Below are 23,236 nucleotides of genomic sequence, written 5' to 3' on the forward strand. Positions count from 1 at the left end.
AGGGCCAATTTTGTCTCCTGAACCTGACTGACTTCTTTGAATCAGTCTCAAGACCTGTGGACAAGGATAAGGCGGTCCAGACAGCCTATCTGGACCTCGCCAAGGCCTTCAGCACCATCCCCCACTCTGGAATCATAGATAAATTTACTAAGCTGGGCATATATCCCTATGCCACTCGAAGGATTGCCAACTGGCTTACTGACAGAACCCAGACTGTAAAAGTAGCCGACTCAAATCCAGCTCCAGACAGGTGACAAGCGGAGTACCTCAGGGTTCCATCCTGGGACCGCTCTTGTTTGGCATCTACTTCTCTGAAGTACAGGCTAACACTAAGGGACTCGGCTAACAAAGTTTGCAGATGACTGCAAACTGGGAGCCATTACTGAATCCCCAAATGATGAGGATATTCTACAAAATGGCCTTACAGAAACAGATGCTTGGTTCTAGAGCCATGGAACCAAGCTTAATGCCAAGAAATGTATAGTTATTCCCTTTGGGAAAAGCCATGTACCCATGAATTACCACATAGGTGACAGTACTCTAAACAATGAAAGTGTGATGAGAGACTTAGGGACACAGGTGGACAGTGGTCTCACCTTCAATAACCACATCGCCACAACAGTCATGAAATCTTTCTATGTGACACACCTCATCACTAAGGGCTTTTCATCCAGAAAAAAGGAGGTCATTGTCCCACTGTACTCATCCCTCATTAGACCCATTGTAGAGTACAATGCCCCATTTGGTGTGTACCTCACAAGACATCTGCAACAGCTGGAAAGACCATAGAAATACTTCACTAAAAGTATCACAGGCCTAAAGCAGATGCCCTATGCTGTCCGTCTAAAAAAACTCCAGCTATACACTGTGGCATATTGTCTACTCAGAGGTGATCTCTACTTAACATACAAGGCCATGTCAAACCCTGAGCTTTTGGACATGCTCCACTTAAATAAATTCCAATCCCTCAGAGCCACATGCTCCAGGGATCTAAACCTTGTCATTACAATGAACAAAACATGCTGGAGGGATAGGTTCCTGACCCACAGACTCCCCATACTCTGGAATAGACTGCCCATACATGTCAAGCAGAGCACCTCGTTGGCCCTCTTCAAAAGGAACCTTGACGATTGGACGGGCGATAGGAAATTTACCTCAGGGATCACGTCAGCCGCCCAGCTAGACAGGGGTCAAGGGAAGTAAATATTGTGGGAAGAAATATCCAGGGAAATGTTATGGCTAGGCATCTATAGGCCCTAGGGTCGATAGCCTTGTACCAACCTATGAACATATGTATATGTGTGCATATATATATATATATATATCTATATATATATATATATATATATATATATATATATATATATATACCCACACACACACACACACACACACACACACACACACACACACACTTTGAGATTTGATTTATATACAAACACACAGGCACTCCTGGGAAGGCTGGCGCAGGTTCACTAGCTATGCCCCCTTCTGTCCAGACTATACAGCAGTACAGACTACCATCAACCGTTCTGTCCAGACTATACAGCAGTACAGACTACCATCAACCGCTACTATCAGCTACTACAAAGGCCCTTACCAAAGGGTGCCCAGTTCTACTGTGCAGTGTTATTATTATTATTATCATCCAACTGGTAAGTGTGACTAAGATCTGAAGGTTATTTACGAGTGGCTTATACAGTATCACCAAATACATGCAAGTACTTGAAGAGCTTAAATTATCTCTACACAAAACAGCCACAGTTAAGAGGTTTAAATATACTTATTAAATAATAAAAACACAAGACAGTACTTCTTAACTCAACACAATGACATCAGAGAGTTCAGACCACAGGAAATACTTTAAAACAACATTGTAGGACAGTCTGACATAAACATAAAAAACTAGACTAATCTTGCTATTTCTATCTATCGCTAAGAGAAATCACTGTTCTAAATATCTTACTTACAGAGCAAAGCAAAGTGTTGCTGAGCTTATGTGTTCAGGTTCAGACACAAATACAAAATTCCATCTCTTTCTCTGAGAGATCATACTTAAATTGATAATACACATTACTGCTGGCTCAGATTACATAATTCTTGCCACCTCTACTTAAGTTCCCAGACTCACAGAACTTAAAATTTAACATGTTTATGTTAAGAATACTTAGCTCTCAGAAGCTGACAATTCTCTCTTTGAAGCTTGCCTGAGCTGGATTTTGTAAAACAATTTCCTTGGACACCGAGCAATTAACTAACTCTGTCTTAAGACAAAAGAAAAAACTCCCAGCCCAGACATCCTGTCTCCTAGTTTGAGATAAAATGGCTTTATAACACATCGTAAAAGTCTTTATCAGCTTATTTTCTTAGAGTTTGCCAGTTAACTCTATATGTCCCAGTTTTCCACTATGAAAACATACATTACATAGGCATAGAGTTTATACACATTCTGCTTTCTTCCAGCAAGTTGCAAAGTGGTTAAATTTTTGAAGCTCAGCACATAACAGTTTTCTTACATTTGTAACACAAGCAACCTGTGGATCATATTAATATTTACAATGACATAGAATTATTTGTAAAATTCTATCTAGCTAGGCTGCCAGTATTCACAATTTATCACATCACCCCCCCCCCCAAAGAACTCAAGCTAGTTTTTCAAGTGACCCTTGAGAAATATTGCTTAAGAGGGTTGAGTCCGTCTGGGTATACCTTACCCCATTCCCTGTCTTGAGACCACATCTGCGTTGGCACTGCTAAACTCCCTACGGTGCTGCACTGACATATCATATGCTTGCAACCCTAGGCTCCACCTTAGTAACTTGGCATTTTGCTGGTTTGCTCGATGTAACCATGTTAGGGGTTTGTGATCTGTAACTACAGTGCATTTCCTTCCTTACAGATAAGGCTAAAGTTTCTGCAGTGCCCACACTATGGCCAGACATTCCTTTTCTACAGCTGCATAGCATCCGTCCCTGGGTTAGAGCCTATGGCTGAGATACACCACTGAGTGCTCTTCTCCCTCTGAAGAAATCTGGCTAAGTATAGCCCCCACCCCATGGTTTGAAGCATCCACCGGCACAACAAATTTGTTGCTGTAATCTGGACTGGCTAACACAGGGGGTCCTCTCAAAGCTTCTTTAAGCTTCTGGAATGCCTGCTCACATGCTGGGGTCCACACTACCTCATCTGGCCTGTTTTTCCTTGTCAAGTCTGTGAGGGGAGTAGCTATGGTACTATAACTGGGGACAACCTTTCTGTAGTACTCTTCTGTCCCTAAGAATGCCTTCACCTGCTTTTTGGTAACAGGTGCAGGCCATGCCTGAATGTCTTCCACTCTGGCAGGTTATGGCCTGATCTTACCACTCCACACTCTATGTCTCCAGTAGGAGATCTTTGCCATACCCACCTGACATTTGCTGGGCTTAATGGTCAACCCTGCCCTCTGTAGTCTGCCCAGCACCTCCCTGACATGCTGAAGGTGTTCTTGCCAGGAATGGCAGTAGATGGCAATATTATCTAGGTAAGCAAGGGGAAACCCTCCTGCTCCTGCTAGGATATGATCTACCAGCCTCTGGAAAGTCACTGGGGCATTTTTCATCCCAAAGGGCATATTTGTGTACTCATACAAGCCAAAAAAGAGTCACAAAGGCTGACCTCTCTCTAGCACTGGGAGTCAAGGGTACCTGCCAGTAACCCTTGGTAAGATCAATGGTGGTAAGATACTTAGCCTCACCCAGCTGCTCTAGGGCTTCATCTGTCCTAGGCATATTGTAGGCATCTGACTCTGTGTGACTATTTAATTTCCTGTAGTCCACACAAAAGCTGGTGCTGCCATTCTTCTTTGGCACCAGCACCACTGGGGAAGGCCCAGGGACTATTGTACTCTTGAATTACCAATAGTTTCAACATTTCCTGTAGCTACTCCCTCAGAGTCTGTTTGACTCTCTCAGGCACCCTATAAGGGGCCTGCCTAATATGCCTTTGGGGTCCTGTATCCACCTGGTGCTGCACCAGAATGATGCACCCTGGTTTCCCAGTGAACATGTTACCAAACTTCTGTAACACTGCTCGGATTTCTCGAACCTGGGTAGGAGATAGCTGCTGGGACATTGCTACCCTTTCTACTGAGGTGTCAGTCCGAGCTTTACTGAGGAGATCAGTCACCAGATCTCCCTCAGACTCCTCCTGCAATCCACTGCAAATACTCAGCGCAAGGGCCTCCCTATCATGGTAAGGTCTCATCATGTTAAAGTACAGTTTTGTACCTACCATAAATGTAGATGTTCGAAGATCCACATTGCTGCAGTCCTTACATATGGGGTAGTCCGCTGTCCTCGGTCGGCCCGAATACCAAAGTATTAGGCTGACGTCGGTCAAGGTGCTTAAAACTGACATCAGGACGTCAGGGTACAAAAGCGCATGACCGACATCATTTCCTCAGTCTTTTCTTGCCCCAGATGTCAGAAGGCCCTAACAAAACAGGCCAAAGCCAAAAACCAGCAAAACCTAACCAACCCCCCGTGCACTAACCATATTTACAATATGTACAACACAAACCATACCACCACCTTCAACAACAGAGGGGAAGGAGGGAGAGTAAATTGGACTGTAGCAATGTGGATCTTCGAACATCTACATTTATGGTAGGTACAAAACTGTACTATGTTCTTCATCTCACATTGCTGCAGTCCTTACATATGGGTAGAATCCCAAAGCAGAGGTAAGGGAGGATGGCAAAACTATACAGCATTAGGAGCTGCCAACATGCCCTGTAAAATTGCAGTGGCAAATCCAGCCCTAGATTTAGAGTAAAGTGGAAGGTGGTAATGCTTAGAGAAAGTATGCACTGAACTCCAAGTAGCTGCTTCCAAAATATCTTTAGTAGCCACCCCCTCAAAAAGCTGTAGAAGTGGCAGTAGCCCTAGTGGAATGAGGCCTAATCCCAGCTGGAATCTCCTTACCATGATGGGAATAACAGAAAGCAATACAAAACCCAATCCACTTAGAAATAGTTTGTTTAGAAACAGGTTTGCCCTGAGAACCCAAAGCAAAAGAAACAAACAACTGCTGAGACTGCCTGAACCCTTTAGTTCTGCTCAAATAATATCGCAACTGTCTGTGTATATCCAAAGTGTGCAAAATCCTTTCCCCTTTATTTTGGGGTTTGCATAAAAAGTAGGCAAATGAATAGTTTGGTTTAAAGCCACACTAGAAACCACTTTAGGCATAAAAGAAGGGTTAGTACGCAAAGACACCCTATCCTTGTGGAAAATCAAGAAAGGCTCAACTGCCATAAGGGCCTGTAATTCAGAAACCCTTCTACAGAGGTAATGGCCAACAAAAAGCAGTCTTCCATGATAAATATTTCAACTCTGCCGATGCTGCAGGCTCAAAAGGTTGTAGAGTGAGTTTCTCCAACACAAAATTGAGATCCCAAGCAGGAGTAGGAGCTCTACGTGGGGTCTTATATTCTTTGCCCCTCTAAGGAATTGCTTAAACAAAGGCTGAGAAAATAATGGTGGGTCACAGTCATAGTGAGCAGAAATTGCTGCAGCATGAACCTTTATAGAGGAGAAGGACAAACCTTTGTCCAATAACTCAGTAAGGTATTGAAGCGCAACACTTAAATTAGGTTTAGAAACATCAAAGTCCTTTGCTGTACTCCAAAATAAAAATCTCCTCCATTTATCTGCGTAAACTTTCCTTGTACTAGGCCTTCTGGCCTCCAAAATAACATTCAAAACTTGTTGTGGAAGCTGAGACCCTCCAGGGTTTAGAACAGAATATGCCAGGCTGTCAGATGTAGAGAATGAAGTTTGACATTGAGTAAATGACTGTTCTCCTGAGACAGCAGGTGAGGAATCAAGGCAAAGGCCATGGAGGCTCCTGTACCAGACTTCTCAGTAATGGGTACCAGTGCTGTCGAGGCCAATCTGGAGCTATTAAAATCATGTTTGGCTTGTCCTGTCTGACCTTCAGCAGTACCTTTGGGAGGAGAGGCAGAGGTGGAAAGGCATACACGTGAAGATTGCTCCAATTGAATGAGAGAGCATCCACTTTCCAAGCTGTGGGATGAAACCTTTTTGTGCAAAACTTTGGCAGCTGGTAATTTAGTGGAGACGCGAACAGATCTATGTCTGGAGTTCCCCATAACACTGTCAATCTCTGAAATACATGAGGATCCAATTTCCACTCGTGGGGATCCATAATTCGTCTGCTCAACACATCTGCTAAGGAGTTCTGTGCTCCTGGCAGAAACCTTGCCTGAAGATTTAGCTGTAAACTGAGAGCAGTCTCCCACAAAATCATTGCTTGTCTGCATAGAGGATAAGAATGCGTTCACCCTTGCTTGTTGATGTACCACATGACAGTTGTGTTGTCTGTTTGAATCAACACCTGCCCTGGAAGAAGTAAATCCTTGAAAGCTATCAATGCAAATTGGACTGCTAACATCTCCTTCAAGTTGATATGTAGATGTTGAAGTCTGGCAGGCCACGTGTCTTGTATCCATTTTCCATTCAGATGAGCTCCCCAAGCTTTGTCTGAGGCATCTGTCGTTAAAATCTGACTCGCCTCTGGCCGGGTCACAGAGAGTCCCTTGTTTAGGTGACATTCCTGAGCCCACCACAAAAATTCCTTTTGAATGCAAGGTATTATCTGAATGACAGTGTCCAAATCTTGGCAGTGCTGTGTCCATACATTCTTGAGATACCATTGTAGCTTCCTCATATGCAGTTTGGCATTGGGAAGTACCAGAATACAAGATGCCATGAACCCCAAGGCTTGCAGGACTGTCCTTGCAGTCAGCCTGGACTGACGAGACAACTGGTGGAAGTAAAGAGAAAGATTCTTTTGTTTGTCCGGGGTCAAACAGGCCATCTGGGATGCTGTATTCAGTCTCACACCCAGAAAGCACATGTCCTGAGAGGGTACTAGACTGGACTTTATTTCGTTCACAGAATACCCCAGGCATCTTAACACTGCCATCACATACTGTAAATGATGAAGAAGTTCGTCCTTTTCTTGGGCCAGAATCAGGCAATCGTCCAAATAAGGATAGATCTGTATTCCTCTTAGCCTGAAGAAAGCTACCACTGGAGCCAGAACCTTCGTGAACACTCTGGGCGCAGTAGATAAGCCAAAGGGCAATGCAGAGAACTGATAATGTGAAGTCCCAGCCCGAAAACGCAGATACTTCCTGCAACTGGGCCTGATAGGAACATGAAGGTAAGCCTCCTTGAGATCCAGAGTCACCATCCAGTGATCTTTGCCCAGCAGAGGTAAAAGCTGTTGTAACGTCAACATTTTGAACTTGGGAATGTCCAGATATGTGTTGAGGATAGATAAATCCAAAATTGGTCTCCACGTGTTTCCTTTCTTTGGTACTAGAAACAGGCGAGAATAAAATCCTAGGCCCACTTCTGGCAGAGGGACCGGTTGTATGGCCCCTATTTGAAGTAGTAGAGAAATTTGTTTGCAAGCCTCTAATCTTTGCTGAGGAGGAACGTCCGGCATGCCTTTGAAAGGAGGCAAGGTATGGAAATAAAACTTGTAACCTTGGAGTATGATATCCAATACCCATTTGTCTTGGGCAATCAACATCCAATTTTCCTTGAAGAGTGCTAACTTTCCTCCCAAAGGTGCTGCCAGGCAAGAAGGATCTGGCAGCTGAAAAAGTAGGTCATTGGGCCTGTTTACGAAAGGACTGGCCCCTGCCCTCACCCGAAGATTGTGCAGGTGAACTCCCTGTTCTAGGCCTGAAAGAACTCTGAGCTCTGCCCCTACCACGTCTAGATCTACCCCTAGACTGAGACTCATAAGAAGGATACGTCCACCCCTTAGCAGGCCAATTCCTACTAAACTTCGGAGGCTGAACTTGCAAAAAATCTTTAACAGCCTGCATAGACTTAGCCTTGTCTTACATTTTCTTCAAGACTGACTCCACAGGTGAACCAAACAACACATCAGACTGCAAAGGAGCATCCAAAATCCTTGTCTTAACATGGTCAGATAAAGTCTGATCCTTCAGCCAGGCATGCCTGCGAAGAACTGAGCCAGTGGCAGCCACCCTAGACGAGGCCTGCACAGCATCAAAACCACACTGTAATGAATGCTTACCCACCTGTTCAGAGACATGCACCAAATCTTGTGATTCTTTACACTCAATGCCTTCCGCCAGAGCATCCACCTTAGACTTCAATTGAGAAAGAAGAAAGTTTTGATATTTCAACATATGAAACTGGCAATTCAAAGCCCTCATAGCTAAGGTAGAAGATGTATAGACCTTCTTTCCCCATCTATCCAAAGCTCTGGCTTCTTTATCCAGAGGAACCGGATTTTTTACAACAGAGGCCTTGACACCCTTAGGTCCCTGACTAATAGTTTCTGGGTCCGCCCTAGGACTCTTATAAAGATATTTATGAGCCTCAGGCACCCTGTAATACCTATCCGGTTTAACAGGAGCAGGAGGCAGAGAATCAGGATTAAGTGAAGCCTCTGCAAACACATCTTCCACAACATCCAGAACAGGGGGTATAGCCAAGGGCCTATGCTGGGTAACAGCAAAAACTCCCTAAGCCTTTTCCTAGAATCAGAGAAGTCCTGACCTTCCCACTTAAAATGTTCCCTCATAGAATGAAGTGTCTCTGAAAAAGAAAAATCCTCTGGAGGAGAAACAGAAGGAGTGGAATCATCTGCATCAGAATCAGAATAAGGAGAGTACTCCTGTAAGTCTTCAGCTGAAGACTCTGAAACATCCGAAGCCTGCTCAAAACTTCCCAACTCTGGTTCCACCCTAGGCCTCTTATCAGGAGGGGGCAAAGAACCTCTAATCATAGTAATCAAATCTTCTGCCATTTTAAGCATGTGCTTCTTAGGCACAGACCCTGCTGAACTAGGAGTGACACGAACAGAAGCTAAAACTGGCCTGCCTCTGGGAGAAGCCTTGGAAACTGAAGGAGAAGACCTAACCACCCTAGGAAGGGAGGGGATTACAGTAACTTGAGAAGCCCCTTCAGCCTGACCTGCCTCCTGAGAGACCACCTCCTGCAAAATCAAAGTCTCCCCCTGAGACTCCAGAGAAGTCTCCGTCGGAACCACCGGTTCCACTGAAGCCTCTAAAGAACCAGCGTCCGGAACGGACGACTCATCTTGCCTGGGTTTAGCTGCTTTGTCTTTGCGCTTCTTCGCAGAAGCGGGCGCCGGAGAATCCGACGGCATATTATAATTGCACCGCTTCCCAAAGACCAGCCTAGCACAATCTAACCTTCGCTTAATAGTGCGTTTATTGAACCTAGCACAAAAGCGACACCCAACAACGTCGTGCTCAGGCCCCAAACAAGGAATACACAAAGAATGATAATCCCTATGCGGTATCTGTTTCCCACAAGAAATACAGTTATTCACTTTTTCTGACATCCGGTAAAACACTGAGGCAAGAAAAAAAACAAAATATTCCCCAACGGGGTACTTAGCCAACTTGGATTCGGTCTGAAACTCCAATTTCGAAAAATTTCAGAACGCCGAACGGCACTTGCAACGCTGCTTCTGCATCGGACCATGCGGCAAAAAAGACTGAGGAAATGACGTCGGTCATGCGCTTTTGTACCCTGACGTCCTGATGTCAGTTTTAAGCGCCTTGACCGACGTCAGCCTAATACTTTGGTATTCGGGCCGACCGAGGACAGCGGACTACCCCATATGTAAGGACTGCAGCAATGTGAGATGAAGAACATCATGGTACAATTTACGCCCAGGCTCCCCAATTCGAACTACTGACTGTCGCATACCTGAATCTGACGTACTGTGATGACGAAAATAAAGCCGTGACGCAGACTTGCATGTCACATTACTGTAGACGTCCGTAGAGGGCTCGGCTAGCCGGCGGTGGGAATACATATCTGTAGTTGATATAATCAGTTGATCATCAGATAATACCTGACACCCAGTGGAGTTATTGAAGCTGTCTGCTGAAAGCTTAAACATAGACAGGATATCCAACATCAGGGAGGACCTTGGAAGGGTGAGTGTAATACTAACGAATGCAGCAGGTGTACGGTGCTAATTGTAACCCTAGTTATGTCAGTAGGAGTGTATTTATATTCACAAGGATAATGATGCATATGTATGTCAATGTGATTGATACAGGACAGCCTATAAACGTACGTGATCTGCGTAGCAAACATCAGTTAATAGCAATGTTGTAATGAATACGGTCATGAATAGCTAACTGCATGAAAATGTCGATGTACGATAAGTTGCCATACTGTTTAATGATTCCTGACACCTGTGGAATATACTTTGTACAGCTGTTGGCAATGCCACCTGATATAGTTGTAAGGAGCCTAGATGTGTATTCTTTTAACTGGTTACAGCTTACCATATGGAGTATTGTACAGAATATATAACTGCCGAAATACGTTGTAGTAGTCACCATATTGCTTGAGCTATCCAGATAGAGAGTTTTATTCCAGCAGATAATACTAACATTTGTGTATGGAGGGGTAACACCATAGTGAGGCTGTTGACATGGTGGATGTTTTCAGTACTGTGTTCATAACTGCAAATACAAACTGTCTGTAGTAAATACAACACTGCATATAACTCTGAATTGCTGCTATTGGACTGAGTTGTGTGTTGCATTTAGCAGCAATGGACGGTACTATTGATTATGCCAGGGGTAGTGCTAGTTATTGGTTTTACATAAACCTTAATACACGAGTGCAGTAAACCAGATGTAGTTAAGTACACTGTAGTAATCACAGCACTGTTATTGATTTGTAGGTGTGCTAAGTTAAGATGTCTGATCAGCCTAATGTGAGCTATCCTGGAGTTATTGGCAATAAGTATGATACAGTTAAGTCTCAGAAGGGACGCTCAGTCCTTTGTATTGATGGGTACCAATACTATTTGGAAAAGAAAACCCTTGAAAGAAACTATGGTTGTTGTACTCAGAAAGCCATGCAGAAGTGTAAGGGCTGTTGCATAATGGAGAAATGTGATGGGGAAGAGAAGCTACTCAAAAGTATTGCACATTTCCATGCACCTGATGTAGTCAGGGTAGAGCAGACAAGGGTATGGGAAGCTATCAAGAGGTGTGCTGAGCAGACTCTGGAGGAGCCCTGTAGTATTGTATCGGAGGTTCTGGCAACCACGTCCACTGACGTAGTGACCACCTTGACTAATGCAGATGCGCTGAAGCAGTGTGTACGTAGGGTCAGGTGTAGAAATAGCACACATCCTAGGGTAGACCTAGCTAGTCTCAAAGATCTAAGCCCTGACATGATACCATTGAAACAGGGCCACTTCATCATTAAACATATACATACGATGTTGTGATTCTCACAACCGACAGTAATCTTGGTCTTCTGTGTAATTCTGAATATATTCTTGTAGATGGAACCTTCCCCATTAGCACAAGGGAGAATAAGCAGGTATACTCCGTACATTACAGCTTGGATGGTTCTGCCAATAGTAAAGTAGTACCTCTTGTATATGCCATATTTCCTTCTAAATGTGAGGAGTGCTACAGTCAGTTCTGGGCAACCCTGATGTCCTTACGTGAGGAATTCCAGCTGCAGTTCCAACCTAGGATGGTACTAAGTGATTTTGAGAAGGGGGCTGTAAATAGCATCATAAAGCACCTTCCCAACAGTATGGCCAAGGGTTGCTGGTTCCATCTGTGCCAAATTATATGGAGGCAAATCCAAAAGCTAAATTTGATACAAGTGCATAGCACTGACACACAATTTGTACTGTTATGTAAGCAAATCACTGCCCTTGCATTTACACGTACGGAGCATATTATGGATACATTTACATCTATTGCGGAGGCGTTGGGTGACAGGGGTGCTCCACTATGCAAGTTTTTCAAAAATAACTACATTCTAGGATGTCCTAGACACTACGGCATGAGAGGTACAACCTCCAACAGACAACCACCCCTCTTTGATGCTCCATTCTAGAATCAGGCTGATACATGCACTATGAGCTACCCAAGGAACCAGAATGCCATAGAGGGCTGGCACCATAGACTGAGGAGTCTACTGGGGAAAAAGGATCTATACATCACAGATGTAGTGCATGCCATATGTCTGAAGCAGAACCATTTAGAGGATGTTAAACAGAAGTTTCTATGTTGTGTTCCATCATCACCCAAGAAGCGTAGGCTTTCTGACAAGGAACATATGATACAACGTCTACTGTCCAAAAGGGATGATCTAACTCCATTGGGCTTTGGGCTTTGAACAATTGATGGCGCATCACGGCTCCTTTTGAAATACTTGCTGGATACTTCTCAGTCCACAACATCCGTGTGTAGACTGAAAGCCCAAAATCTTGAATTTCAAAAGACTGAGACCAAAATCTTGAAAGTTCAAAAGACTGAAAACTCTAAATACTGAGTCTCAAAATACTGAATCTCAGAATATTGAAAACACACGATACCAACACTTACTATATTCCAGCAGAAGTAGATACAGAAATAAATACAAGACAAACCATATTACTTTTCTCCAAGTATAACCAGGGAGGCAAGCCCCCCTGCAGCCCCCTATGGAGGGCTGCGCCCCCCACATCCCCTGCTACTTAAACATATCAACTCCGAGACTGCACTTCACTACACTAACATGAGTTATTTTGTAGTACAGCCAGTTAGAAGCGAACACGACTAAGGTTACAACAGGCAGTCGTGAAACACATAATGGTATGTTTGCCATTTTGTTATGTGGAGTGCAATCTCGGAGTTGATATATTTAAGTAGCAGTGGGTGCAGGGGAGCTTGCCCCCTGCTTATACTTGGAGAAAAGTAATATGGTTTCTCGGGTTCCTATTAGATTACCGAAGACGCATTCTTTCTAACGAGTCTTAGGTCGAACTTGAAAAGACAAAACTGCAAAATGACGAAGTGGCATATAAGCGAATTCTTTCCCTGAGAAAGAAATCGCTTGTCCGCGTCCATTACTTTGCCATTTTTGTCACTGTAGTGCGATCTCGGAGTGGGTATATTTAAGTAGGGGGGTGTGGGGGGGTGAACCCCACTTTATGTTGTGTTTTAAGTGTTTTTTTTTTTTTTTGAACAGCGATTTTTTTTTTCCCTTGGAAAAAAAAAGAAGTTATATCTTACCATAATGTTCCATCTGTATTGCTGATCCTCTTTCAGTCATTACGCATGGGTATCAGTTCCAACCTCGGAACCGAGCCGGCCATTTTCCAAGCTCTCGTTAGCTTCAAACTCTCGAGCTAAACTCTTACCCACAATCTCCCCCTCCCTGTTACCTCAGATTGAGTTTGCAAGTCAAAGAAGGTAGAGGCTACCTCTGGTCAAATAACCTAAGAGAACCGGATGATGAGATCCACTAGAAACCACAGGAGGGGGAAGGAGGGAGGGTCGTAATGACTGAACGAGGATCAACAATACAGATGGAACGTTATGCTAAGACATAACTTCTTTATCTGATATTGTTAATCCTCGTTCATACCTTACGCATGGGACAGAGTCCCCAGCTACCTCTATTCCTGGTAAGGTCTCATGGAAGGACATTCCTGAGCACCATAGAACCGAAAGATGCTCTTCCCCTGGAGGCCAAATCCAATTTGTAATGATTGATGAAGGTATGAGGCAGAGCCCAAGTTGCAGCTGCACAGATATCATGTAAAGAAGCTCTGGCATGGAAGGCAGCAGAAGTTGCCACCGACCTTGTTGAATGAGCTTTCATGGTAGTAGGCAATGAGATATTGCGTTTTGTATAAATGAAGGTTACACAGTCCTTCAACCATCTAGCTAATGTGACCTTAGCAACAGCAGATCCTAATCTAGGTCCAGAAAAATCAAAAATAACTGGTCAGATTTAAGAAAGGACCTAGTCCTGTTTAAGTAAAAACGGATTTGCCTGTGGATATCTAGGGAATGTAGGCAATACTCTCCTCTGTTTGAATGATTGGGAAAGAAAACCGGCAATTCAATGGCTTGATTAATGGACATTTCAGAGATCACTTTTGGCAGAAATGATGGATTAGTTCTCAGAGACACTCTATCTCTATGAAAAATAAAGTATGGACTCTTGATACATAAAGCTTGAAGCTCAGAGATAAGTATGGCAGAAGTAATGGCGACCAAAAACAAGGTTTTCCATGACAAATGCTTGAGGTCACAAGAAGAGGCTGGTTCGAAAGGTGGCATTGTCAGAACTTGTAGAACTAATGATAAATCCCATGGTTGAATAGGTTCTCTAAAAGGTAGCTTTAGATTATTCACACCTATTATGAAGGTTTTGCACAATTTGTGGGACATAAGAGAGGAATCTTGGACACCCTCATGAAAATTAGAAACTGCAGCCAAATGAACTCTAATGGCAGAGGCTGATAGACCCGATTGGAAAAGGTCTGCCAGATAGTCTAGTATTATCGACACTGGTGCTGAGAAGGGATCTACTTGTTTATCTTTCAGCCAACAGGTAAATCTTTTCCACTTGCTCAGATAATTAATTCTAGTGGAAGACTTATGAGATACAATGAGAATGTCACGTACTGGTAAAGAAAGATCATTCTGCCTGGCAATCAAGGGAATTGGAGTAGCCAAGCCGTGAGCTTCAGGCTGTTCAAGTTGGGATGAATCAGGTTCTGTAGATGTGAGATCAACTCCAGGGTTGGATGAAGAATCCATGGTCGATTTAGTAGGTGAGGCCAAAGGAAGGGGAACCAAATCTGTCTAGGCCAATATGGTGCTATGAGTTTCACCTTGCTATTCAACCAACAGGCTTTCTTCAGAAACTGGAGAATGAGGGGAAAGGATGGGAATGCGTAAAGAAGACCCAAGGGCCAATCGTGGACTAGAGCATCCCTGGGTGACTGTCCCGGTAGGGGAATCAGGGCAAAGTAGTTGCTGCATTTGTAGTTGATCGGGGATGCAAAGAGGTCGCAGCAAGGATGCCCCCAGAGGTGGAAGATCTCCGCCACTATCAAGGGATTCAGGGACCACTCGTGAGGTTGAAGAATGCACCTGCTGAGTCTGTCTGCTATCACTTTGGAACTCCCGGGAATGTGCGTTGCTAGAAGAAAACGGTTGGAAGCCATCGCACATTGCCATATCCTCATGGCCTCTCGACAAAGGGGGTAAGATTTGGTTCCTTGCTTGTTGATGTACCAGACCACCGCCATGTTGTCTGATTGAATCACAATTGTCCCAGACGGCAGCAGGGGATGGAATGCTTGCAACGCCAGAAGCACCGCCCTCAGCTCTAGAACATTTATATGCAGATGGGTCTCCAGTTTGGACCAAGTGCCTTGGACTGTCTGCCCCTGACATAGCCCCCCCCCCACTCCATCACGGAGGCATCCGTGGTCACTGTGGCCTTGGGTTGCTGGGGGGAGAAGGGGTAAGACCATTGTGACAGATTGCGTGTCATCCACCAATTTAAATCCTGTTTGCACCTGTGGGTTACTCGAATCATGGCTGAAAGAGGATGCTGAAAAGGATACCATTGGGTGAGCAGTAGCCATTGTAGAAGCCTCATGTGAAACCTGGCCAGGGAGACAATGGTGATGGAGGTTGCCATGGAACCCAACAGCTGTAGAACCGAGTGAGCCGTGGATTTCTCCCTTGAAAGGATTGGACACAGTTGTTGCTTTATCCTTAAAATTCTGTGCTCTGGAATAGCAGCTCTGCAGTTCTTTGTGTTCAAGATTACCCCTATGAATTCTGTCGACTGAGATGGGGTGAGATTGGATTTTTGCCAATTTATGGTTATGCCTAGCCTTTGAGCAGTGAGGAGAGAGTATGCCAGTGCTTCTTCCAGTAGATGTCTGGTGGGGGTGGAAATGAGCCAGTTGTCTAGGTATGGAAACACCTGGAATCCTTGAAATCACAAGTGAGCTGTGACAACTGCCATGCACTTTGTGAACACTCTGGGGTCGGTAGAGAGTCCGAAGGGCAGTACTCTGAACTGGTAGTGACTGGCTCCTGCACGGAAGTGCAAAAATCTTCTTGATGGACTGTCTACTTTTATGTGGTAGTACGTATCTTGAAAATCTATCGAGCACATCCAATCATCTTTTTCCAAAAGAGGGAGGATAGACTGTATTGTGACCATCTGGAAATTTTGTACTCTCACAAACTTATTCAATACACTGAGATCCAAAATTGGTCTCCTGTCCCCGGTTTTCTTTGGCACCAAAAATAGTCTTGAGTAGAATCCGAATCCTATGTGGTCTGGAGGGACTATTTGGATGACTCTTTTTCTTAGCAGCTTTTCTATCTCTAGTGCTGCTTCTTCCCTTTGACTGGGTGGAACGTCGGGAAGGTTTTTCGAAGGGACAGGACAAAGATCAAAGGGGATATAATAACCTCTGGTTATAATCCTTTATACCCAAGAATAGGTGGTGATGGCTAGCCAGGCAGAATGGTACAAGGAGAAACGTCCCCCAACCACCTCCAGAGGAAAGGAGTTGCGCCGCTCTTTAGGAGCGCTGGTAGGACTGGCCAGGGAAAGAATCCCTGGAACCCTGGTTACGCAGACCCCCTCTGCCCCAAAAGGTGCGTCTTTCCTGTGAGTTTCCCCCTCTGCCTCTAGGGGAGAACTCAGCCTGTATGTCACGGAAAGAACCCTGAGATTTCTTGAACCATATCTTCCCACTCTTTTGGTTTCGGGAGAAAGCACGTTGAGGGGAAAAATAACGGACACCTACGGCAGAAAGGGTCTTACTGTCCTGTTCACATCTGGCCAGTGTGCTTTTAACTTTGGGTCCAAACAATGAGGAGGCCTCAATGGGAGTGTTAAGAAAGGAAGCTTTAAAGGGTTCAGCGAAATTGCACAAGCGCATCCAGGCGTGTCGTCTCAAGACCGCAGCTGAACCCGCTGCTCTAGCTGCTCCTTCTGATGCGTGAGATATCAGTCTCATAGAGGAGTTAGATATTGACTCAATGGTGGCCAGCTGAGAGGCCACTTTGTCACGGACCTCATCAGACATGGCACCAGCCAAGGTTTCAGAGAGCTCAGAAATCATATCACTTTGAAGCCTGGTAAAGTGTGCCATATAATTCAGGGACCTGATATAAAGGTCGCTGATGCAAAGGCGCGCTTCCCTATCCTGTCCAGGGCCCGGGACTCTTTGTTAGGTGGATGGACAGTCTGGCTTTCTTCTTCTGCCAGATCCTTTTTTGTTGCGGACGCTACCACCAAAGCATCCACAGGAAGACCTTTTGACCAATGGGGATCCGTAGCAGGAGGGGACAAAATCTTATCTGGCCTCCGGGGAATAGCTTCGACGGTATCAGGAGCCTTCCAAACATGCTGCATGATAAGCTGGACAAGTTCATCGGCAGGTGGAGTAACCCAGGAGATAGTGGGCCAGGTGCGAAAGGCCTGCAGGAACACAGATTCCTCAGAGGTCGGATTAGAGGACTGCCAGTCACCTCTCTGTTTCAGGATTTTGTGGATATCACCAAAAGATACCTCAGAGGGTGACCGAGGGGATCCTTCCCCCTCATCAAAATCTGTGTCTTCGGTGAGGGACTCCTCTGTGGAGTCCATGTGCTTCCTCTTACACAAACTTTTCCGGTGGACTTCCTCAGCAGGAGAAGCTGGAGAAGACAGCAGAAAAGGGGTTTCCTGTGGGAATATGTCCTGAGGTCCTTGCATCCAGTGTCTGCTCGGTATGACTTGTGAAACCAGTGTACCAGAGGAGGGCAGAGGGATAGACAGTCCAGTATTGCCAGCAGCAGCGAAAGCCTTCTCCATCAGTTGGAAGGCTGGTCCACCTGAAGAGGAGTGAATGTCTAGGACAGGGGTCAGCCCTCCCCTAAGTGGCTCAGCCTGCCGACTCGGAGTCCCTGGATGGCTGTGGAGCAGTAAACTATGCGTGTCACAACTGACATCCTGGGGCGTAGCAAAACTTTCCTGCCATGAAGGCAACTGCGTTCCTTAGTGAGATCTGTAAAGGGAACCGCAGAAGGGGAAGACTGAAGAATGAAGGAGAAGAATAAGAAGGGGTCTTTGGAGACGGGTGATCACCTCCCAAGGAAGGATAGTTCCTAAGGGGTGGGATACCTCTGGCCAAGAGCACCTGATCCACAAGACGCAACACATCATGTTCAGAAAGGCTTCTAGTGGACCTCACGGAGACTGAGGGAGAAACAGGCCTGTCCACAGAAGAGGCAAACTCGGTGCCCATCTCACCAGTCCGCACAGAGAACAACGGTGCCGAGAGAGACTGGACTATGGGTGTCTGCACCGAAGAAGTCATCGGTGCAGAGGTCATGGTCTGCACTGACACAGGGATCAGTGCCAAAGTGGTTGTCAGTACCAAAGCTGGAACCGACAAAACTGGAGTCAACAATAAAGGCATCGGTTCCGAGTACGATGTCGGAGCCGACGTGGTCAAGGTCTGCGCTGAGTGAACGGCCGGTGCCGATACAGTGGTAATAGTCTGAACCAAGGAGCCCCTCGGTGCTGATATAGTGAAGGCTGCAGGAGAAGACAGAGCCGAGATCACTAATGGAGCCAAAGGCCTCAGTGCCGAAGGTCTAGGCACCGAAAGCACTGGGGCTGACTGAGTGAGCTCCAGAGCCGAAACTTCAGCCTTTGTAGGTTTTGGTTGGTGAGAGTCCCCAGCCGGGGACAAAGGCAAAGATTTAGCCTTGGTAGGAACATCCAAGATTTTCTTATGGGCTCTAGGAGAAGTTGAGGCCTCCAACCCAGAAATAGCCTCTGAAAAGGGAGATTTAAGAAGTAAAAATTAAAAACGTAACACCCACAAGGGCTGTAGCGACATATAAACAAAATACGGCCACCAAAAGATGCAGTCTCTTCCACAATAAGCCACACTGCAATGAAAACTGAGTCCTTTTCATATACTTGAACAGAAAATTTAATACAAAAATTAACGACTAAGCGCTTTCGCCAGCAATCTGGCTTCCTCAGAGTCGTTTAAAATACATTCAAATACTCCATATATATTTTACACTCAAGGCTCATTGGGCCAAATCATAAAACACACCCCCTTAATTACAACAATCCTAAACACTGAACAATTAAATGTTACAAATATAATTAAAAATAGTGTGTACACATTAATACATAATTTATAATATTAATCATAAATGGTGATGTTATATCCATAAAAATCTACTTATTAGTATCAAATATCAATGTAAAACAGTCAATATACACTCAAAACACATTATACAAACACACCAATCCTGTCCATAGAAGCAACCAGCTAAATAAATTGCATTAGTATTAAAAATAAAAAACATACTGAAATGTATTGCAAATTACACTACTACATAACTAAAATAATTAAGATTAGATGCCTGTAAGCCCCCGGGTTTAAACGATTATATTTCAATTAATCCTATGTTAAGGTTAAGGTCACAGTTAATATAGTGATTGGATACAATAGGTAGTAGGGACTTATGTTCAGTGGTTAACATAGGTAATTATTTTAGTTATGTAGTAGTGTAATTTGCAATACATTTCAGTATGTTTTTTATTTTTAATACTAATGCAATTTATTTAGCTGGTTGCTTCTATGGACAGGATTGGTGTGTTTGTATAATGTGTTTTGAGTGTATATTGAATGTTTTACATTGATATTTGATACTAATAAGTAGATTTTTATGGATATAACATCACCATTTATGATTAATATTATACATTATGTATTAATGTGTACACACTATTTTTAATTATATTTGTAACATTTAATTGTTCAGTGTTTAGGATTGTTGTAATTAAGGGGGTGTGTTTTATGATTTGGCCCAATGAGCCTTGAGTGTAAAATATATATGGAGTATTTGAATGTATTTTAAACGACTCTGAGGAAGCCAGATTGCTGGCGAAAGCGCTTAGTCGTTAATTTTTGTATTAAATTTTCTGTTCAAGTATATGAAAAGGACTCAGTTTTCATTGCAGTGTGGCTTATTGTGGAAGAGACTGCATCTTTTGGTGGCCGTATTTTGTTTATATGAGATTTAAGAAGTCCCTTCAGCAACAGCTTGTTTTTCCTTTCCAACAAAGTTCTATTTGAAAAGTTTTCACTGATAGTACAGGGCGGGTCAACAGACAAGTGGGACGCCCCCAAACAATAAACGCACAAAGAGTGTGCATCAGAAATAGGTAGTTTGTGTCCACAATCAGAACACTGTTTAAACCCCAGACTACCTTTCTTATCTGCCATGATAGCAAATTAAATAGCAGAAAAGGGTATCAGCAATGGTATAAAAGAATACCCGAAGGTATGAGAAAAAAGGGAAGGATTACCAACGATGGTAAGGGGAGAATACCTCATGATAAAAAGGTAGAGAAAAGAGAAGAAAAACCTGAAGAAAATATGGTTGTTAGATGTGATAAGGTAAGAGACAATGAAATAGAAACTTTTCTGACAGAAAAGTAATATGAATTACTATCAAACAACAAATAACTGTACTTAGCTCAAGAAGCAGCTTGACATGACCGAATGGCAACATGGCAAACGAAATCTGAGGTAACAGGGAGAGGGGGATTGTGGGTAAGAGTTTAGCTCGAGAGTTTGAAGCTGACGTGAGCTTGGAAAATGGCTAGCTCGGTTCCGAGGTCGGAACCGAATACCCATGCGTAAGGAATGAACGAGGATTAACAATATCAGATTCACTGTTCTAAGCGTTTGAGTTTGTAAGCTTTCGCTTACATGGGGTTGATAAATCATCGTTTGCTTTTCTAAGCGTTCGATGATTTAATATAGACCAGGTTTGTCTTGTATTTGTTTCTGTATCTACTTCTGCTGGAATATAGTAAATGTTGGTATCCTATGTGTTTTCAGTATTCTGAGATTCAGTATTTTGAACTTTCAAGATTTTGGTCTCAGTCTTTTGAACTTTCAAGATTTTGGGCTTTCAGTCTTCTGAAGTGAATCCGTATATATATATATATATATATATATATATATATATATATATATATCTATATATATATATATACACATTGTCAGGTGACTAGCCCTGCCTCTTCCATATACTTCAGACTGTCTGACTATTATAAAATAAAGCAGCCACAAAGCTTTCCAACTTACTTTACGCAAATGCACAGTAGTCCTGAAAAGACAGACTAATGACTGCTTAAACTGAGCAAATAACAAAAGGGTCAGTTACATCATACACTGATAGACCCCCCCCCCCCCATCCAGCAGTTACAGCCACATTATTGGCTGTATACATCTCAAGACATCTGACTGTGATAAAAATAGAGACTACAGTACAGAATAAACCATTAAACTAGCAAACATCAGGATCAGTCTTTTTCCATTTTCATAAAGCTCCCCGTCCCAGCAACTATAACCACTTTTGTTGCTTACCCTTCAGATATCTGACAATAACAAAAGTGAACCCAGTAATTTTAGCTCTGAGTGACTAATAAAAAGTTGCAACCACAAACCACTTGGACACTAGCACAAAAATCAAGGATATAACCAAGAAAAACAGGAGAACGTGTGTCCAAAATCAAGAAAACAGTATATTATTTTTGTTTTATAAACTTGTTGGAATAACATGTTTCACATAATAATTTTCTGAATGAAATTAAAGCCTGAAACTCAAAAGTCTGTCATTATTTTTTGTCAGTGCAGTCCTGAGTGATTTACCAGAAAACAAACAATATAGTTCTTGAGGAATATAACAAAAATCAAGGACATTCTGCAAAATCAGGAACTGGCAAGATGGAAGATGAGAAACAGGACATTTCATATTAGTCCTTCAAATTCACACCCACTGTTCATTACATCTGGTTCCCTGCTTAATTAAAAAAAAAATACTTGCTTCATTCCAGTCCAGTCTCTAATTTAGAGATGCAAATCACAATACTGCCGACTGAAACGAAACTGCCTTTGCCTCCAAATTCAGTCACCAAGTCAATCCCTTGGATTTCCTGTTTAAGTTTTACAGGCTCGGCGTCTCAGCAATACTTACCTCTGAATGTCTGTCTTTTAAGTTTTTCAACTGACTAAGCAGGCTTGTCCTGCAATCAGCAATGGGGGAAGGTGAGAGTAAGCAGGACAGCAGTTTTCTGTGTCGGATGACACATTGATGTCACACACGAACATGACCCCAGCAAAGGTAACACAAAAGCGCTAACAAAAGACGGCTTTCAAAAACTGAACTATAGGGTCCAAAAACTGGAAAACCTGGACAAGGAGCCCAATTTCCAGATAATCTGGAAAAAAATTGGACAAGTGGCAGTGGCAACTCTGGTTCAGCAATACTGAGATGTCAAACCAACGGAGAAATACTGAAATTTTCTGCCCTTGATATCTGGAATAAGTATGCTACTCCTACCACCTAATGGCCACATAAGCTCAGTGCAGGTGAAAGAAAAAAAAGTTACAGGTGTCTCCAGATGCGAACAGCAGAAAAGTCCCATGACTGGCATGATCCAGAAGTCAATGAAATCAAAATGACTGGAAGAAAAGACAGTTATCAGCTGATTATGCCACTGTGAAATAAGTCAGTCTCAAATGTCACAATATGCACCAGTCTTCTACAAACAGAAAAAAAGAAAAGTTTAAGTTATGTACTAAGCCATAGCAACAGATGTGTAGGATCATGTCCATATTCATCTTAACTACATGGCTGGAAGTCAGTGGGACTCAGGCAGCTTGGCTCCTAAAAATTTTCCTAGGCCTAGCTCCTCCCATTTCCCCATAATTTTGTGCATGGAAAGGCTTCTTCTCCAGATCCCTTTTAAACCACTGAAAGCAGAACACAAAAAAATGAAGAAGCCAAAGTCTTACCAAAAGGTGTAGGAAGGAGGATGGGTTAGTCGCACATAGCGCTGTAAAACAGCCAATCTTTCTCTACCTTCACAGGCATCCCAGGAATAACTTGCTGATTGGGATCACTGTAAAGGCTGTCTTGAAAGATAGCAGCTCCAGAATTAATGGACTTCATCAGAATGAGTCCATTAATCTGCAAGTTGAGGAAACCACTAAACTATATTTTTAAGAAAAGTATTGTTGGTTTGGGACCTCTCTAGATCTTTCCCTCCTTACCTGTCACACCACTGCTTTTTTGGTTATTGATGGTTCATAGTGTGGAACGTAGTGCTTGGTTATTGTAAACTGGTCATCACTGAACATTTAAAACAAAAACTTCACAGAAATAAATAAAGGCAAACACAATGGCAGATAGAAAAAAAGATCTACAGTTGGGTCTTTCTAATCACAAAACTGTAGGAAAAGGTAGGAGATAAGTGGCCTGGGAAAAGTTTAG

At 43.4% G+C, this 23,236-nt stretch overlaps 1 protein-coding gene across 1 annotated transcript in view; it reads right to left on the reverse strand.

The window, feature by feature from the left end:
• SAAL1 (serum amyloid A like 1) overlaps positions 1 to 23,236 on the reverse strand; it is a 579,650-nt gene that overhangs the window by 392,998 nt on the left and 163,416 nt on the right. The gene's annotated exons all lie outside the window — the stretch shown is intronic.

The sequence above is a fragment of the Protopterus annectens genome, chromosome 17.part0, assembly GCF_019279795.1.
Source record: "Protopterus annectens isolate FY-2018-M chromosome 17.part0, PAN1.0, whole genome shotgun sequence".
Classification (NCBI taxonomy): Eukaryota; Metazoa; Chordata; order Ceratodontiformes; family Protopteridae; genus Protopterus; species Protopterus annectens.